This window comes from Schistocerca americana, chromosome 10 (genome assembly GCF_021461395.2).
Source record: "Schistocerca americana isolate TAMUIC-IGC-003095 chromosome 10, iqSchAmer2.1, whole genome shotgun sequence".
NCBI lineage: Eukaryota > Metazoa > Arthropoda > Insecta > Orthoptera > Acrididae > Schistocerca > Schistocerca americana.
Window position 1 is genome coordinate 66844537 of NC_060128.1, and position 15572 is coordinate 66860108.

The 15572-nt window shown below is 46.4% G+C and overlaps 1 protein-coding gene and 1 non-coding gene across 2 annotated transcripts in view; one reads left to right on the forward strand and one right to left on the reverse strand.

Moving 5' to 3' along the window:
* LOC124552681 (acetylcholinesterase-like) overlaps positions 1 to 15572 on the reverse strand; it is a gene marked incomplete at its 5' end in the record, with an annotated part of 512360 nt that overhangs the window by 166511 nt on the left and 330277 nt on the right. The gene's annotated exons all lie outside the window — the stretch shown is intronic.
* On the forward strand, positions 12005 to 12079 carry Trnas-cga. Its single transcript has one exon. It is a non-coding gene; the product is annotated as a tRNA-Ser (tRNA).

Below are 15572 nucleotides of genomic sequence, written 5' to 3' on the forward strand. Positions count from 1 at the left end.
CAGCATATTGCAAGAGGTGCACTGGAGGGGGGGGTTGGGGCATATCGGCCGTGTACAGGAGGTAGAGGAGAGGGGAGAGGACAGAGCCCTGGGGCACACCGGCAGAGGGGTAGAAGGTGCGGGAATTGGCATGATGGATGGTAACGTAGGAGGGGCGGCGGGAGAGGAAGGAGGCCACCAGACGGATGTAGTTGATAGGAAGGGCGTAGGTTTGGAGTTTAAACAGGAGACCGGGATGCCAGACACGGTCGTAGGCCTTTTCAAGGTCAAGTGAGACAAAAATGGCGGAGCAACGGGAGTTAAGCTGGAGGGAGAGGAGATGAGTGAGGCGGAGGAGTTGGTCATCAGCAGAGAAGGAAGGTCGAAAGCCACATTGGGTGTTTGGGAGGAGGTGGTTTTGGTGGAGGTGGAGATGGATGCGCCGGGAAAGGATGGATTCCAAGAGCTTGCTGAACACCGACGTGAGACAGATAGGACGATAGGAAGAGGCATCAGATGGAGGCTTATTGGGTTTGGAGAACATCAGGATACGGGAGGTTTTCCACAGGTCGGGATAGAAGCCAGTGGCAAGGATGACATTGTAGAGGGCGGCAAGGAGGGAAAGGAAGGAGGGAGGGCAGTGTTTGAGGTGGCGGTAGGTAACGCAGTCGTGGCCGGGAGCAGTGTTGCGTTTAGTGCGGAGTGTGAGGCTGATGTCCTATGTAGTGATGGGAGTGTTAAGTGCAGATGGTGGGGTGTGGCCCAAGTACTGGAAGCTAGGAGCAAGGGGAGGAACAGAGGTATCCGTACGGTCCACGACATCAGGGAAGAGGGAATAATCAAAGTGGGGATCATCTGGGATGGAAAAAACATCAGAGAGGTGGGAGGCAAAGTGGTTGGCCTTACTGAGGTTGTCAGGAAAGGGACGGTCATTAAGGAGGAGAGGGTACTGGGGGGTGGGGCGTTTCCCAGTAAGGCGGTGGAAAGCAGACCAATACTTGGAAGAGTTGATGGGGAGCGTGGTGTTGAGGTGTGTACATGTCTGGCGCCAGGCTCGGCGTTTCTTCGCAACAAGCAGGTTGCGGATGTGTCGCTGTAATTGCCGGTGGCGGGTAAGTGTATCCCGGTCACGAGTGCGGAGAAAAGAGCGGTAGAGGCGGCGGGACTCCCGAAGGAGAAGGACGGCCTGTGGAGGCAGGGCAGGGCGGTGAGGGTGGATGGCTTTGGTGGGGATATGGGTGGCGACGGCGTCAGACAAGGTCTGGTGCAGGAAGGCAGCAGTGCGAGAGATGTCATCAGGAGACTGGAGGGTAAGGTCGTGGCTGTCAACCTGGGTGTGAATGGAATCCCGGTAGGCATCCCAGTTGGCACGGGAGTAATCATGGACAAGTTTAGGAGGGACGTCAGGGCGAGGAGTGTGGCGGGGATGGCGACCGTTAGAGATAGTGAGGAGGACAGGAGCATGGTCACTGCCAATGAGGTCAAGGACATCCGCGGTGATGCGCCCAAGAAGGTTGGGAGAGGCAAGGACTACATCAGGAGTGGTGTTGGATTCGGGCCGGGTGTGCTGGGGCAGGGGAACCAGGTCTCCCTGGAGAGTGGTGAGAAACTGATGCCACCGCCGGAGGTCGGCAGGATCACGGCTGTGGATATTGAAGTCGGCCACTAACAATGCAGAGGTGACAGTAGATCTTTTGAGTTGGTCACCATGCTTGTGCGAGCGTGGAGGGGCTCACACCCTTATTAAAACCTAACGTGACACCCAGCGGTCACTGCATAGTGACGCCCGGATACTGTTGCTCAGCTGGTCCCCGTTTATTTGCCACTCTTCCTGCTGTTGCGATTTTAACGGTCACAAGCAGACTGGATTCACAGCCGGGGTGCAGGCTGGCGCCGCGTTTGCTGTGCCTCGTGCCGCCCCCTGGCGGTCCGCGGTAATGGCCGGCGTTTGTTGCGGCTGCGTGACGTATCGCAGCCCGGAACCACAACTGCGCCCCCGGGGCGGCCTAGTCGCACCCAGGGGTGTCCACGCACTCCGCTGCGGCGTGCGGCCACGTATTTCTGCAGCCCGGGTCAGGGCCGGCTGTACGTGCCCTGCGTTAAGGGGCTCCGGAAAGGCTCAAAATCATGAAAAGTTCAATTTTTACTTTTCTGCGTTTTCTGAATCTGCAGACTATTACCTTTTAATAGATACATAATTTATTCAATTCCGAAAACTACAACTATTTTTAAATTTTTTTTTGAAATGTGTTCTACATGGGCGTGACCCACTGTGGCGCTGTTAAACTGCTGTCAAATGGTGTTATTATTAACGTCCGTGTTCATCAGGTACATTTTAGTGATGTGAGATAAAGCATGTGTTGTGGCTAACCTGTGATGGTTCAATATATATCGCTGCTGTGATTGTCGATTGTTTCATGTTTATTTACTCTGTCGTTATCTCGAAAATATTCGTAATTAATTCTGTTTCTTGAGTCTCTGTTTTGTTGAAGTATAATAATGAGTAAAAGTAAAGTTATTAGAAATCCTCTGAAGGCTTTTAAGAAAAGGAGAAATGTTGGAAAGCCACAGGTATGTGTTATTACTGTAAACAATAAAGACGATAATCAAGTGAGTGAACCTAACCTCTCAAGTACACCTGCCCATAGCAGTCAAAGTGGGAAAGAAAATACTTCACAGAAGAAGCTTGGTTCACTGAGTGAAAACTATGAATGTTTTATGGGCGAATCGGGTGTGAATGAAATATTTGATATGTCGGTTCTCAAAGGAATTTTTTCAAACTGTGTAAGATGTATTCATTGTAGTGAAGTTGGTCTGGAACTCTCCATAATAAAGCACGTAGGACTTGCTAGTGAAATAAACTGAAATGTGATAAGTGTTCATACATGACCACCTTTTGGAACAGTGTTGCAGTAACTGCAACTGAAGAAAATGGTAGCAAAATCTACGAACACAACAACGAGCGATCCTTGCTTTAGACAAGGAACGCCTTCGGGCTGCAGACAGGGCTGTAAAGAGTCTAGAAATACAAGCAAGATTAAACAGGAGGAGGAACAAGAGGAAGCTGGAGGAGGAGTTTGCAGAGGATGAAGATAATCCATCCTATGGACCTGGAATGCACTAAAAAGTTAATCCAATCTTTGTCGCTCGATTCCCAAAACTTTTATTTTCTCATACTAATTACATGTTTTCTAAGGATCTTCCAAACATATTTGTTTCAAACTTTCAGTAAATGTTACACAGTACCTTCTGCATAATTTAACACAGCCTTTTTCCAAAAAACTGCATATTTTTGAATACATAAATAAAAAATTGCAAAAAAATGTTGTGAATTTTCATTACAATTGAAAAAAAATCATCTTTAATAACTGAACTAAAATTTTGTAAAATCCCTGTGTGAAGTTGTAGCCCATATTCCAATAAATAATCTGTAAAAAGTTCAACTTCGTACCTCAAATACTTTGTGAGGAAAGATGTAATTTATAAGCATTATTTTAACATTGCAAGTATAGGGCGTTCCGGAGCCCCTTAACAATCTGCCCCCCCACGTCTAATGTCTACATCCGCGCATACACTCCGTAAGCCACTGCACTCAGCATGGCGGAGGAAACACCGAAACAATACCACCGATTTTCTTTTCTACACCATCCCAAAGCCAGTGTGAAGGAAATGATCTATACTACTATACAGAGTGGTCCATTCATCGTGACCGGGCCAAATACCACACGAAATAGAGTCAAACTAAAAACCTACAAAGAACTAAACTTGTCTAGCTTGAAGGGGGAAACCAGATTGACGCTATGGTTGGCCCGCTAGATGGCGCTGCCATAGACCAAACAGATATCAACTGCGTTTTTAAAAAAATAGGAACCCCCATTTATTATTACATATTCGTGTACTACGTAAAGAAATATGAATGTTCTAGTTGGACCACTATTTTCGCTTTGTGATAGATGGCGCTGTAATAGTCACAAACATACGGCTCACAATTTTAGGCGAGCAGTTGGTAACAGGTAGGTTTTTTTAAATTAAAATACAGAACGTAGGTACGTTTGAACATTTTATTTCGGTTGTTCCAATTTGATACATGTACCTTTGTGAACTTATCATTTCCGAGAACGCATGCTGTTACAGCGTGATTACCTGTAAATACCACATTAATGCAATAAAAGCTCAAAATGATGTCCGTCAACCTCAGTGCATTTGGCAATACGTATACGACATTCCTCCCAACAGCGAGTAGTTCGCCTTCCGTAATGTTCAAAATGGTTCAAATGGCTCTGAGCACTATGCGACTTAAATTCTGAGGTCATCAGTCGCCTAGAACTTAGAACTAATTAAACCTAACTAACCTAAGGACATCACACACATCCGTGCTCGAGGCAGGTTTCGAACCTGCGGCCGTAGCGGTCGCTCGGTTCCACACTGTAGCGCCTAGAAACGCTCGGCCACTCCTGCCGGCATTCCGTAATGTTCGCACGTGCAAGGACAATGCGTTGACGCATGTTCTCAGGCGTTGTCGATGGTTTACGATAGCAAATATCCTTCAACTTTCCCCACAGGAAGAAATCCGGGAACGTCAGATCCGGTGAACGTGCGGGCCACGGTATGGTGCTTCGACGACCAATCCACCTGCATGAAATATGCTATTCAACACCGCTTCAACCGCACGCGAGCTATGTGCCGGACATCCATCACGTTGGAAGTACATCGCCATTCTGCCATGCAGTGAAACATCTTGTAGTAACATCGGTAGAACATTACGTCGGAAATCAGCATACATTGCACCATTTAGATTGCCATCGATAAAATGGGGCCCAATTATCGTTCCTCCCATAATGCCGCACCATGAATTAACCCGCCAAGGTCGCTGATGTTCCGCTTGTCGTAGCCGTCGTGGATTCTCGGTTGCCCAATAGTCCATATTATGGCGGTTTACGTTACCGCTGTTGGTGAATGACGCTTCGTCTTGTGCCCAGTGACAGAACCGTATACGACGTTCAAAGTCGTCCCCATGAAATTCCTGGTGCATAGAAATATGGTACGGGTGCAATCGATGTTGATGTAGCATTCTCAACACCGGCGTTTTTGAGATTCCCGATTCTCGTGCAATTTGTCTGCTACTGATGTGCGGATTAGCCGCAACAGCAGCTAAAACACCTACTTGGGCTTCATCATTTCTTGCAGGTCGTGGTTGACGTTTCACATGTGGCTGAACACTTCCTGTTTCCTTAAATAAGTTAATTATCCGGCGAACGGTCCGGACACTTGGATGATGTCGTCCAGGATACGGAGCAGCATACATACCACACGTCCGGTGGGCATTTTGATCACAATAGCCATACATCAACACGATATCGACCTTTTCCGCAATTGGTAAACGGTCCATTTTAACACGGGTAATGTATCACGAAGCAAATACCGTCCGCACTGGCGGAATGTTACGTGATACCACGTACTTATACGTTTGTGACTATTACAGCGCCATTTATCACAAAGCGAAAAAAGTGGCCCAACTAAAACATTCATATTTCCTTACGTACTACACGAATATGTACTAAAAATGGGGGTTCGTATTTTTTAAAAAACGCAGTTGATATCCGTTTGACCTATGGCGGTAGAATCTAGCGGGACAACCATAGCGCCATCTGCTTTCCCCTTCAAGCTAGACAAGTTTCGTTTTCGTTCTTTGTAGTGTTTTCGTTTGATGCTTATTTCGTGAGATATTTGGCCCGGTCACTATCAATGGACTACCTTGTATAATGAAAAGTTTTGTTTTCATTGTACCTAAAAATATCGAAAAGTTGTAGCCCGTGTACATCAAACTGTCTCACAATATTCCAATATACCTTCGAACAGGAATAGGCTACACAGCTCTTCATTGTATCCTGTATATACATTAATCATCCAAAACATTATGGCCACTGCTCACGGCGACGTTGGACGCCGCGTTGTGGCGTTTGGGGCACATGACGCGGTAGCAAAAGTATGTAAGCGGAGCAGACACGGACTGGAGACCACCCTAGCGAAGATGTCGGCTCCAAATGGGCAAATTCACTGAGATAAGCTACTTCGACAAAGGGCAGATTCTTATTACGTATAGCCTGTGAACAACCTTCTCAAAAAGGGCGAAACTGGTCGAATGTTCACGTGCTACTGTCGTGAGCGTTTACGGAAAGAAGTAGAAGGACAGTTAAATTACCACTAGGCACCAAATGGTAGGACGTCCATGATTCTTCACAGAACGTAGGGTTCAGCGGCTTGTCTGCTCTGTAAAGTAGGATAGGTGTTGGTCTGTGGCATCTCTGCCGAAAGAGCACAATCCTGGTGCACGCACACGTGTTTCGGAGCACACCGTCCTTTGTGCACAGCTGAACATGGAGTTCTTCAGCACACCACCCCTATGTGTTTACACGTTGACCCAACGACATCCGCAATTACGATTGGAGTGGGCAAGGGACCATCCGGATTCGAGCGTCGATCAGTGCAAACGTATCGGCTCTTCGGATAGATAACATTTTTGCTACACTAGGTCGATGGTCGTCGCCATGAACGCCGTCATTGAGGTCAACGGCGGCCGGAAACGTGCAGCGCGCCACGGACGCAGGCTGGTGGCAGCTGTATTACGCTATGGGAGACACTCTCCTGCACTTGCACGAGACCTGCGGTAGTAATCGAAGACACGCTGACAGCTGCGAACAACCTGCATCCCTCTGTGCTTCATCTAAGGCTCTGCAGTCATGGACTGTGCGGCTGGTCCCGGCGGAGGTTCGACTCCTCCCTCGGGCATGGGTGTGTGTGTTTGTCCTTAGGATAATTTAGGTTAACTAGTGTGGTGTCACCGCCACACACCACACTTGCTAGGTGGTAGCTTTTAAATCGGCCGCGGTCCGTTAGTATACGTCGGACCCGCGTGTCGCCACTGTCAGTGATTGCAGACCGAGCGCCACCACACGGCAGGTCTAGAGAGACGTACTAGCACTCGCCCCAGTTGTACAGCCGACGTTCATAGCAATGGTTCACTGAGAATTACGCTCTCATTTGGCGAGACGATAGTTAGCATAGCCTTCAGCTACATTGGCTACGACCTAGCAAGGCGCCATTACCATTGTATAGTGAAATGGAGATTATATCTCTACAAGAGCGATGTAAACCGATTATGGATTAAAGTTAAGTATTCCAGCAGCTACGTACTTTTCTTTATAGCATTCATTACGTATCCCGTTTCAGACCTCACGCCAGCCTGCGTGAGTTTAAGCGCGTGCCTTTCGGCTTCCTCTCATTGTGTCTAGGCTGTGTTGCCTAGACACAACAACTAGTGTATAAGCTTAGAGTCTGATGACCTTACCAGTGAAGTCCCATAGTGCTCAGAGCCATTTTGAACCTCCGTGCTTGACATCTTCTCCGACATCGATGATATCTTTGCCGGCTGGTGTGACCGAGCGGTTTTAGGCGCTTCAGTCTGGAACCGAGCGACCGCGACGGTCGCAGATTCGAATCCTGCCTCGGATATGGATGTGTGTAATGTCCTTAGGTTAGTAAGATTTGAGTAGTTCTAAGTTCTAGGGAACTGATGACCTCAGATGTTAAGTTCCATAGTGCTCAGAGCCATTTGAAGCATTTGATGACATCTTTTAACATTATAACTGACTGTGTCTCGAAGGTAGATCATCCATGCTACAGTGGCTTGAGCAGCATTATAGTGAACTCACGTTGATGTCTCGGCGACCAAATTCGCCCGATGTAAGTCCTATGGAACCCATCTGGGTCACTATCGGGCGCCATCACCGAGTACGCAAATCAGCGGCCCGTTATTTACGCGAATTATGTGACCCGCGTTTACACATCTAATGCCACATACCTCCACAAACCTATCAACAAACTATCGGATCCACGATACACAGGATCAGCCATGCACTTCGTTCCAAAGACGGACAGGCAAGCAGATCGTTATAATGTTGTGGCTCATCGGTGTAAGTATACGCAGTATGTCGCGCCTAAATTTGCCATCTCACATATTTCCGAAATTAAAAAACATGTGAAGAATGCAGTTGCGCAGGGATGTATCTATGTCGGGGGCTCTCACATTGGCAGGAATGCACAGCCCCTACAAGTAAACGAACATCACTTTCAAAACACAGTTGCGTTTTCTTTTCTTTTTTTTTGTATTTTTTTTTTGTTTGTTTAAATGGCACATGTATGTTTTTTGTACCGAAAAGAAAACTATATGTATAATTACTGATCGCAGACATCGTTTCACTACTGTAAACCTTACACGTACTTAAAGAGTTTAAAAAACTGAAGCGGTGCCACAGTATCTGCTGTGATGCGGGTTGCCTACACCGTCCTGAAGCTTGCTAAAGACAATCCCTGCTCTGCCCATTTCGGCAGAAACTGTGGCGCCGTTGCCATCCTTTCAGAAAGTACGAGGTTTAGAACAATCGAAAAAGTCTGCCATCATTAATTGTATCTCTGGTATATGAATTATTCAAATTCATGTTTATTTACATTTATGGATTGTGCTTTCCTGCCTATTCACTGAGCTCCTGACGTTGATGTGTCCCTGACCAAACCAATTTTTCGCAATTTGTTTCATTTGAGAAGTACACTGAAGCGCCAAAGAAGCTGGTACATGCATGCGCATTCAAATGCAGAGATATGTAAACAGGCAGAATTCGACGCTGTGGTCGCCAATGCCTATATAACAAACTGGCTCTGAGCACTATGGGACTCAACTTCTGAGGTCATCAGTCCCCTAGAACTTTGAACTACTTAAATCTAACTAACCTAAGGACATCACACACATCCATGAAGGCAGGATTCGAACCTGCGACCGTAGCGGTCGCGCGGTTCCAGACTCTAGCGCCTAGAACCGATCGGCCACTATAGCCGGCAGACAACACATGTCTGACACAGTTGTTAGATCAGTTATTGCGGCTACAATGGTGGGTTTTGCTATTTGGGGAGCAAAATAACTGATGATGGTCGAAATAGAGAGAATATAAAATGTAGACTGGCAATGGCAAGCAAAGCGTTTCTGAAGAAGAGAAATTTGTTAACAACGAGTATTGATTTAAGTGTCAGGAAGTCGTTTTGAAAGTATTTGTATGGAGAGTAGCCATGTATGGAAGTGAAACATGGACGATAAATAGTTTGGACAAGAAGAGAATAGAAGCTTTCGAAATGTGGTGCTACACAAGAATGCTGAGGATTAGATGGGTAGATCACGTAACTAATGAGGAGGTATTGAATAGGATTGGGGAGAAGAGAAGTTTGTGGCACAACTTGGCTAGAAGAAGGGATCGGTTCGTAGAACAAGTTCTGAGGCATCGAGGGATCAGCAATTTAATATTGGAGGGTAGCGTGGAGGGTAAAAATCGTAGAGGGAGACCAAGAGATGAATACACTAAACAGATACAGAAGGATGTAGGTTGCAGTAGGTACTGGGAGATGAAGAAGCTTGCACAGGATAGAGTAGCATGTAGAGCTGCATCAAACCAGTCTCAGGACTGAAGACAACAACAACAACAACAAGGTCTATAGTTTACGGTCTTCGAACGGAAACTTCTTGATCGCCCCTTATGTTAGGGCTCAGTCCTGTAACTCAACATTTGCTTCGTCTGAAGCTAAAATAAATTCGAATTTAAAACTGATCACCTCGACATCCTCGAGGCCCTTATTTAACAAGAGCCTCTCGTAAGCCAAAAGTTCGCGGCACAGCTTCAGCACAGTTTGCCGCTACGCAGTAACAGTTCGGAGTTGTTACGTCGGAATTAATCTGCGGATCTGCTGGCGGATTTTTTTTCTACCCGCACCGTTCCTGTGTGTGCTGTTCTTCTCGGATAAAGGAGGCGCAGAGTGCGGGGAAGGAAGACGCAAACAAAGAGCGAGACAAAAACTCAACTCGCCGGGTGCGGCTCTGCCTTGCGGGCGTCGTTAAAAATTTCCACGGTCCCCCCTCCGCTGGGCCGGCGACGTCGCTTTCCCGCAGAATTTTCCGTGCCGCGACACGTCTCCCCTCTTCCGCCAAACCACTTTTTTTTTTCTTTAATCGCTTTTCCGCGGACTCGCTTCGCCCCATCCTACCCACCCACCCTTCCCGATAGCAACGCCCCGGCAATCTCCGAGCCGCCACCGTCAACAGCAGACGCCGGCAGCTGCCGGGGTGAATTAATATGCTATAAGCAGTGCTGCCAACGTCGCGACGTGAAAAGCTAATGGACTGTCGCTACGTATCCACTTTTAATTTTATAGCGTCATAAGCTACACGCAGTCTTTCCTCCTCTACTTTCTCTCTCTCTCTCTCACTCTCTCTCTCTTTCTCTCTCTCTGCCACTACATCTACATCTACCTTTATACTCCGCAAGCCACCCAACGGTGTGTGGCGGAGGGCACTTTGCATGCCACTGTCGTTACCTCCCTTTCCTGTTCCAGTCGCGGGAAGAACGACTGCCGGAAAGCCTCCGTGCGCGCTCTAATCTCTCTAATTTTACATTCGTGATCTCCTCGGGAGGTATAAGTAGGGGGAAGCAATATATTCGATACCTCATCCAGAAACGCACCCTCTCGAAACCTGGACAGCAAGCTACACCGCGATGCAGAGCGCCTCTCTTGCAGAGTCTGCCACTTGAGTTTGCTAAACATCTCCGTAACGCTATCACGCTTACCAAATAACCCTGTGACGAAACGCGCCGTGCCGGCCGGAGTGGCCGAGCGGTTCTAGGCACTACAGCCTGGAACCGCGCGACCGCTACGGTCGCAGGTTCGAATTCTGCCTCGGGGATGGATGTGTCTGATGTCCTTAGGTTAGTTAGGTTTAAGTAGTTCTAAGTTCTATGGGACTGACGACCATAGCAGCTAAGTCCCATAGTGCTCAGAGCCATTTTTGAAACGCGCCGCTCTTCTTTGTATCTTCTCTATCTCCTCCGTCAATCCGACCTGGTACGGATCCCACACTGATGAGCAATACTCAAGTATAGGTCGAACGAGCGTTTTGTAAGCCACCACCATTGTTGATGGACTACATTTTCTAAGGACTCTCCCAATGAATCTCAACCTGGCACCCGCCTTACCAACAATTAATTTTATATGATCATTCCACTTCAAATCGTTCCGTACGCATACTCCCAGATATTTTACAGAAGTAACTGCTACCAGTGTTTGTTCCGCTATCATATAATCGTACAATAAAGGATTCTTTGTTCTTTGTATTCGCAGTACATTACATTTGTCTATGTTAAGGATCAGTTGCCACTCCCTGCACCGAGTGCCTATCCGCTGCAGATCTTCCTGCATTTCGCTGCAATTTTCTAATGCTGCAACTTCTCTGTATACTACAGCATCATCCGCGAAAAGCCGCATGGAACTTCCGACACTATCTACTAGGTCATTTATATATACTGCGAAAAGCAATGGTCCCATAACACTCCCCTATGGCACGCCAGAGGTTATTTTAACGTCTGTAGACGTCTCTCCATTGATAACAACATGCTGTGTTCTGTTTCCTAAAAACTCTTCAATCCAGCCACACAGCTGGTCTGATATTCCGTAGGCTCTTACTTTGTTTATCAGGCGACAGTGAGGAACTGTATCGAACGCCTTCCGGAAGCCAAGGAAAATGGCATCTACCTGGGAGCCTGTATCTAATATTTTCTGGGTCTCATGAACAAATAAAGCGTGTTGGGTCTCATACGATCGCTATTTCCGGAATCCATGTTGATTCCTACAGAGTAGATTCTGGGTTTCCAGAAATGACATGTTATGCTAGAAAAAAACATTTTCTAAAATTGTACAACAGATCGATGTCAGAGATATAGGCAGGAAGTTTCATGTCAGCGCACACTTCGCTGCAGAGTGAAAATCTCACTCTGGAAACATCCCCCAGGCTGTGGCTAAGCCATGTCTCCGCAATATCCTTTCTTTGAATGCTAGTTCTGCAAGGTTCACAGGAGAGCTTCTGTAAAGTTTGGAAGGTAGGAGACGAGGTACTGGCAGAAATAAAGCTGTGAGTACCGGGCGTGAGTCGTGCTCCGGTAGCTCAGTTGGTAGAGCACTTGCCCGCGAAAGGCAAAGGTCCCGAGTTCGAGTCTCGGTCGGGCACACAGTTTTAATCTGCCAGGAAGTTTCATATAGGCATATAGTTTTGCGCATCTGCTCGACGACCCTTCTTGAAAACTGGAACTACCTGTGCTCTTTTCCAATCATTTGGAACCTTCCGTTCCTCTGGAGACTTGCGGTACACGGCTGTCAGAAGGGGGGCAAGTTCTTTCGCGTACTCTGTGTAGAATCGAATTAGTATCCCGTCTGGTCCAGAGAACTTTCTTCTGTTGAGTGATTTCAGTTGCTTTTCTAATCCTTGAACACTTATTTCGATGTCAGCCATTTTTTCGTTCGTGCGAGGATTTAGAGAAGGAACTGCAGTGCGGTGTTTCTCTGTGAAACAGCTTTGGAAAAAGGTGTTTAGTACTTCAGCTTTACGCGTGTCATCCTCTGTTTCAATGCCATTATCATCCCAGAGTGTCTAGATATGCTGTTTCGATCCACTTACTGATTTAACGTAAGACCAGAACTCCCTAGGATTTTCTGGCAAGTCGGTACATAGAATTTTACTTTCGCAACTTGTTTATGGGTATGTTGTGATGATCGAAAAAAAAATTTGCAGCATGTCAGACACTTATGAACTTATATGTAATGTAGAATGGTACAGTGTCAGTAGAGGAGAGTGTTGTAACCTGGAAGACTTCCGCTTCCAGCAAGCCTGTAGTAGAAAGTTGATATACACTGCCCAAGGCCCACTAACGTGAGCACTTGTCAAAAGTAGGAGCCCTTTGCTTCGCGGACCACTGTGGGAAGAACAGGAGGAGGGTCATGAAATCACTGTGCCACCTCATCCTGCGTACTCGCCAGACCTGGCCCCTGCGGACTTTTTTTTATTTCCAAAGTTGAAAACCCCGTTGAAAGGACAAAGATTTGTAACGATAGTCGAAATAAAAGAAAATTCGTAGGCGGCCCTTTGCACGATCCAGCAAAGGCGTCCCGAGACGGCTTCTGAAAGTGGAGCCGTGTTTCAGTTGTGGAGACCACAGTGCCACAAAAGCAGAGTTATTAAACACGGTTTTCCGAAACTCCTTCACCAAACAAAACAAAGTAAATATTCCTGAATTGCAATCAAGGGCAACTGCCAAGACGAGAAACGTAGTAATAGATATCCTCGGTGTAGCAAAGTAGTTTAAATCATGTAATAAAGGCAGTGCCTCCGTTCCATATTGTATACTAGTCAGGTTCCTCTTAGAGTATGCTGATAAAATTGCTCCATATTCAGCAATTATATACAACCACTCGCTCACAGAATGATCCACACCTAAAGACAGGAAAATTGCTCAAGTCACGCCAATACCCAAAAAGGGAAGTAGGATTAATCCGCTGAATTACAGGCCTATATCACTAACGTCGATTTGCAGTAGGGTTTTGAAACATATACTGTGTTCGATCATTATCAATTACCTCGAAGAGAACGATTTATTGACACGTAGTCAGCACGGATTCAGGAACACTCTGGAACACAACTAGCTCTTTATACTCACATACTGTATACAGCAGATGTAAAACTGATTCTGTATTTTTAGATTTCCAGAAGGCTTTCGACACCGTTCCTCACAAGCGTCTTCTAAACAAACTGCGTGCCTATGGAATATCGCCTCAGTTGTGCGACTGGATTCGTAATTTCCTGTCAGAAAGGCCACAGTTCGTAGGAATAGACGGAAATTCATCGAGTAAAACAGAAGTAATATCCGGCGTTCCCCAAGGAAGTGTTATAGGCCCTCTGTTGTTCCTGATCTGTATCAACGACATAGAAGACAATCTGAGCAGCCGTTTTAGATTATTTTCAGATGATGCTGTCATTTACCGTCTTGTAAAGTCATTCGATGACGAAAACTAATTTTAAAATCGGTTAGATAAGATATTTGCATGGTGCGAAAAGTGGCAATTGACACTGAATAAAGAAAAGTGATAAGTTATTCACATGAGTACCAAAAGAAATCAGCTACATATCGGTTACGCGATAAATCATACGAATCTGAAGACTGTAAATTTAAGTAAATACTTAGGGATTCCACTACGGTCGCAGGTTCGAATCCTGCCTCGGCCATGGATGTGTGTGATGTCCTTAGGTTAGTTAGGTTTAAGTAGTTCTAAGTTTTAGGGGACTGATGACCTCAGAAGTAAGTCACATAGTGCTCAGAGCCATTTGAACCATTTGAACTTAGGGATTACAATTACAAATAACCTAAATTGGAACGATCACATAGATAATGCTGTGGGCAGAGCAAACCGAAGAGTGCGATTCATTGGCAGAACACTTAGAAGGTGCAACAGGTCAACTAAAGAGACTGCTTACACAACGCTTGTCCGCCCCATTCTGGAGTACTGCTGTGCGGTGAGGGATCCGCATCAGGTGGGACTGACGGATGACATCGAAAAATTACAAAGAAGGGCAGCTCGTTTTGTATTATCGCGAAGTAGAGGAGACAGTGTCACAGACATGATACGTGAATTGGAGTGGCAATCATTGAAACAAAGGCGTTTCTCGTTGCGACCTGATCTTCTCATGAAATTTCAGTCACCAGTTTTCTCCTCCGATTGTGAAAACATTCTGTTGGCACCCACCTATATATGGAGAAATGATCGTCACGATAAAATAAGAGAAATCAGCGCTCGCACGAAAAAATTTAAGTGATCGTTTTTACCGCGAGCCGTTCAAACGGTTGAGAGAGAGCTTGAAAGTGGTTCATTGAACCCTCGGCCAGGGACTTTATTTGTGAAGAGCAGAAAAAAATGTTTAGATGTGTGTGAAATCTTATGGGACTTAACTGCTAAGGGCATCAGTCCCTAAGCTTACACGCTACTTAACCTAAATTATCCTAAGGACAAACACACACACCCATGCCCGAGGGAGGACTCGAACTTCCTCCGGGACCAGCCGCATTGTTCATGACTGTAGCGCCCAAGACCGCTCGGCTAATGCCGCGCGGCTGAATAGTCGAGTAATCGCGTAGATGTAGATGTAGACCATGCACAATAAGTAAAAGGTCAGCGTATAAAAATGTTGTGGACCAAGTTCCGGAATTGTTTTAACAAACCTCGTAAAGTGCTACTAGCAGTCCAGGTAGCACAATAGCTGTAAGTAGGGAGGTGAAGAGAGTGGGGACCAATGGCGGAGCAGCCCACGTTTCTGTAGTGAATACTAAGCGACGCGAGAGGTGGTGTCAAGAACAACGGCTCTGGACAGTGGAACACTGGAAACGAGTTATTTGGTGTGTTGAGTTACGTCATGTTTGGCGAATGCCTGGGGACCGTCACCTGTAATCATGTGTAGTAGGAAGTAGGGACGAGATGGTATCGTGATATGTGGATGTTTTTCATGGTTAAGGAGCGGTCGCCTTATTCTGCTTAAGGAGACACCACGTGTGGAAGGATGTGATCACATTTCACAGCAATGTGTTATTATGTACAGAGAATGTCAACTGAATTCCTAATCGTCGTCGTCGGCTCGTATCCGAGTTTTCATTTCTCTCCTGAGATTTCCTTTGTCA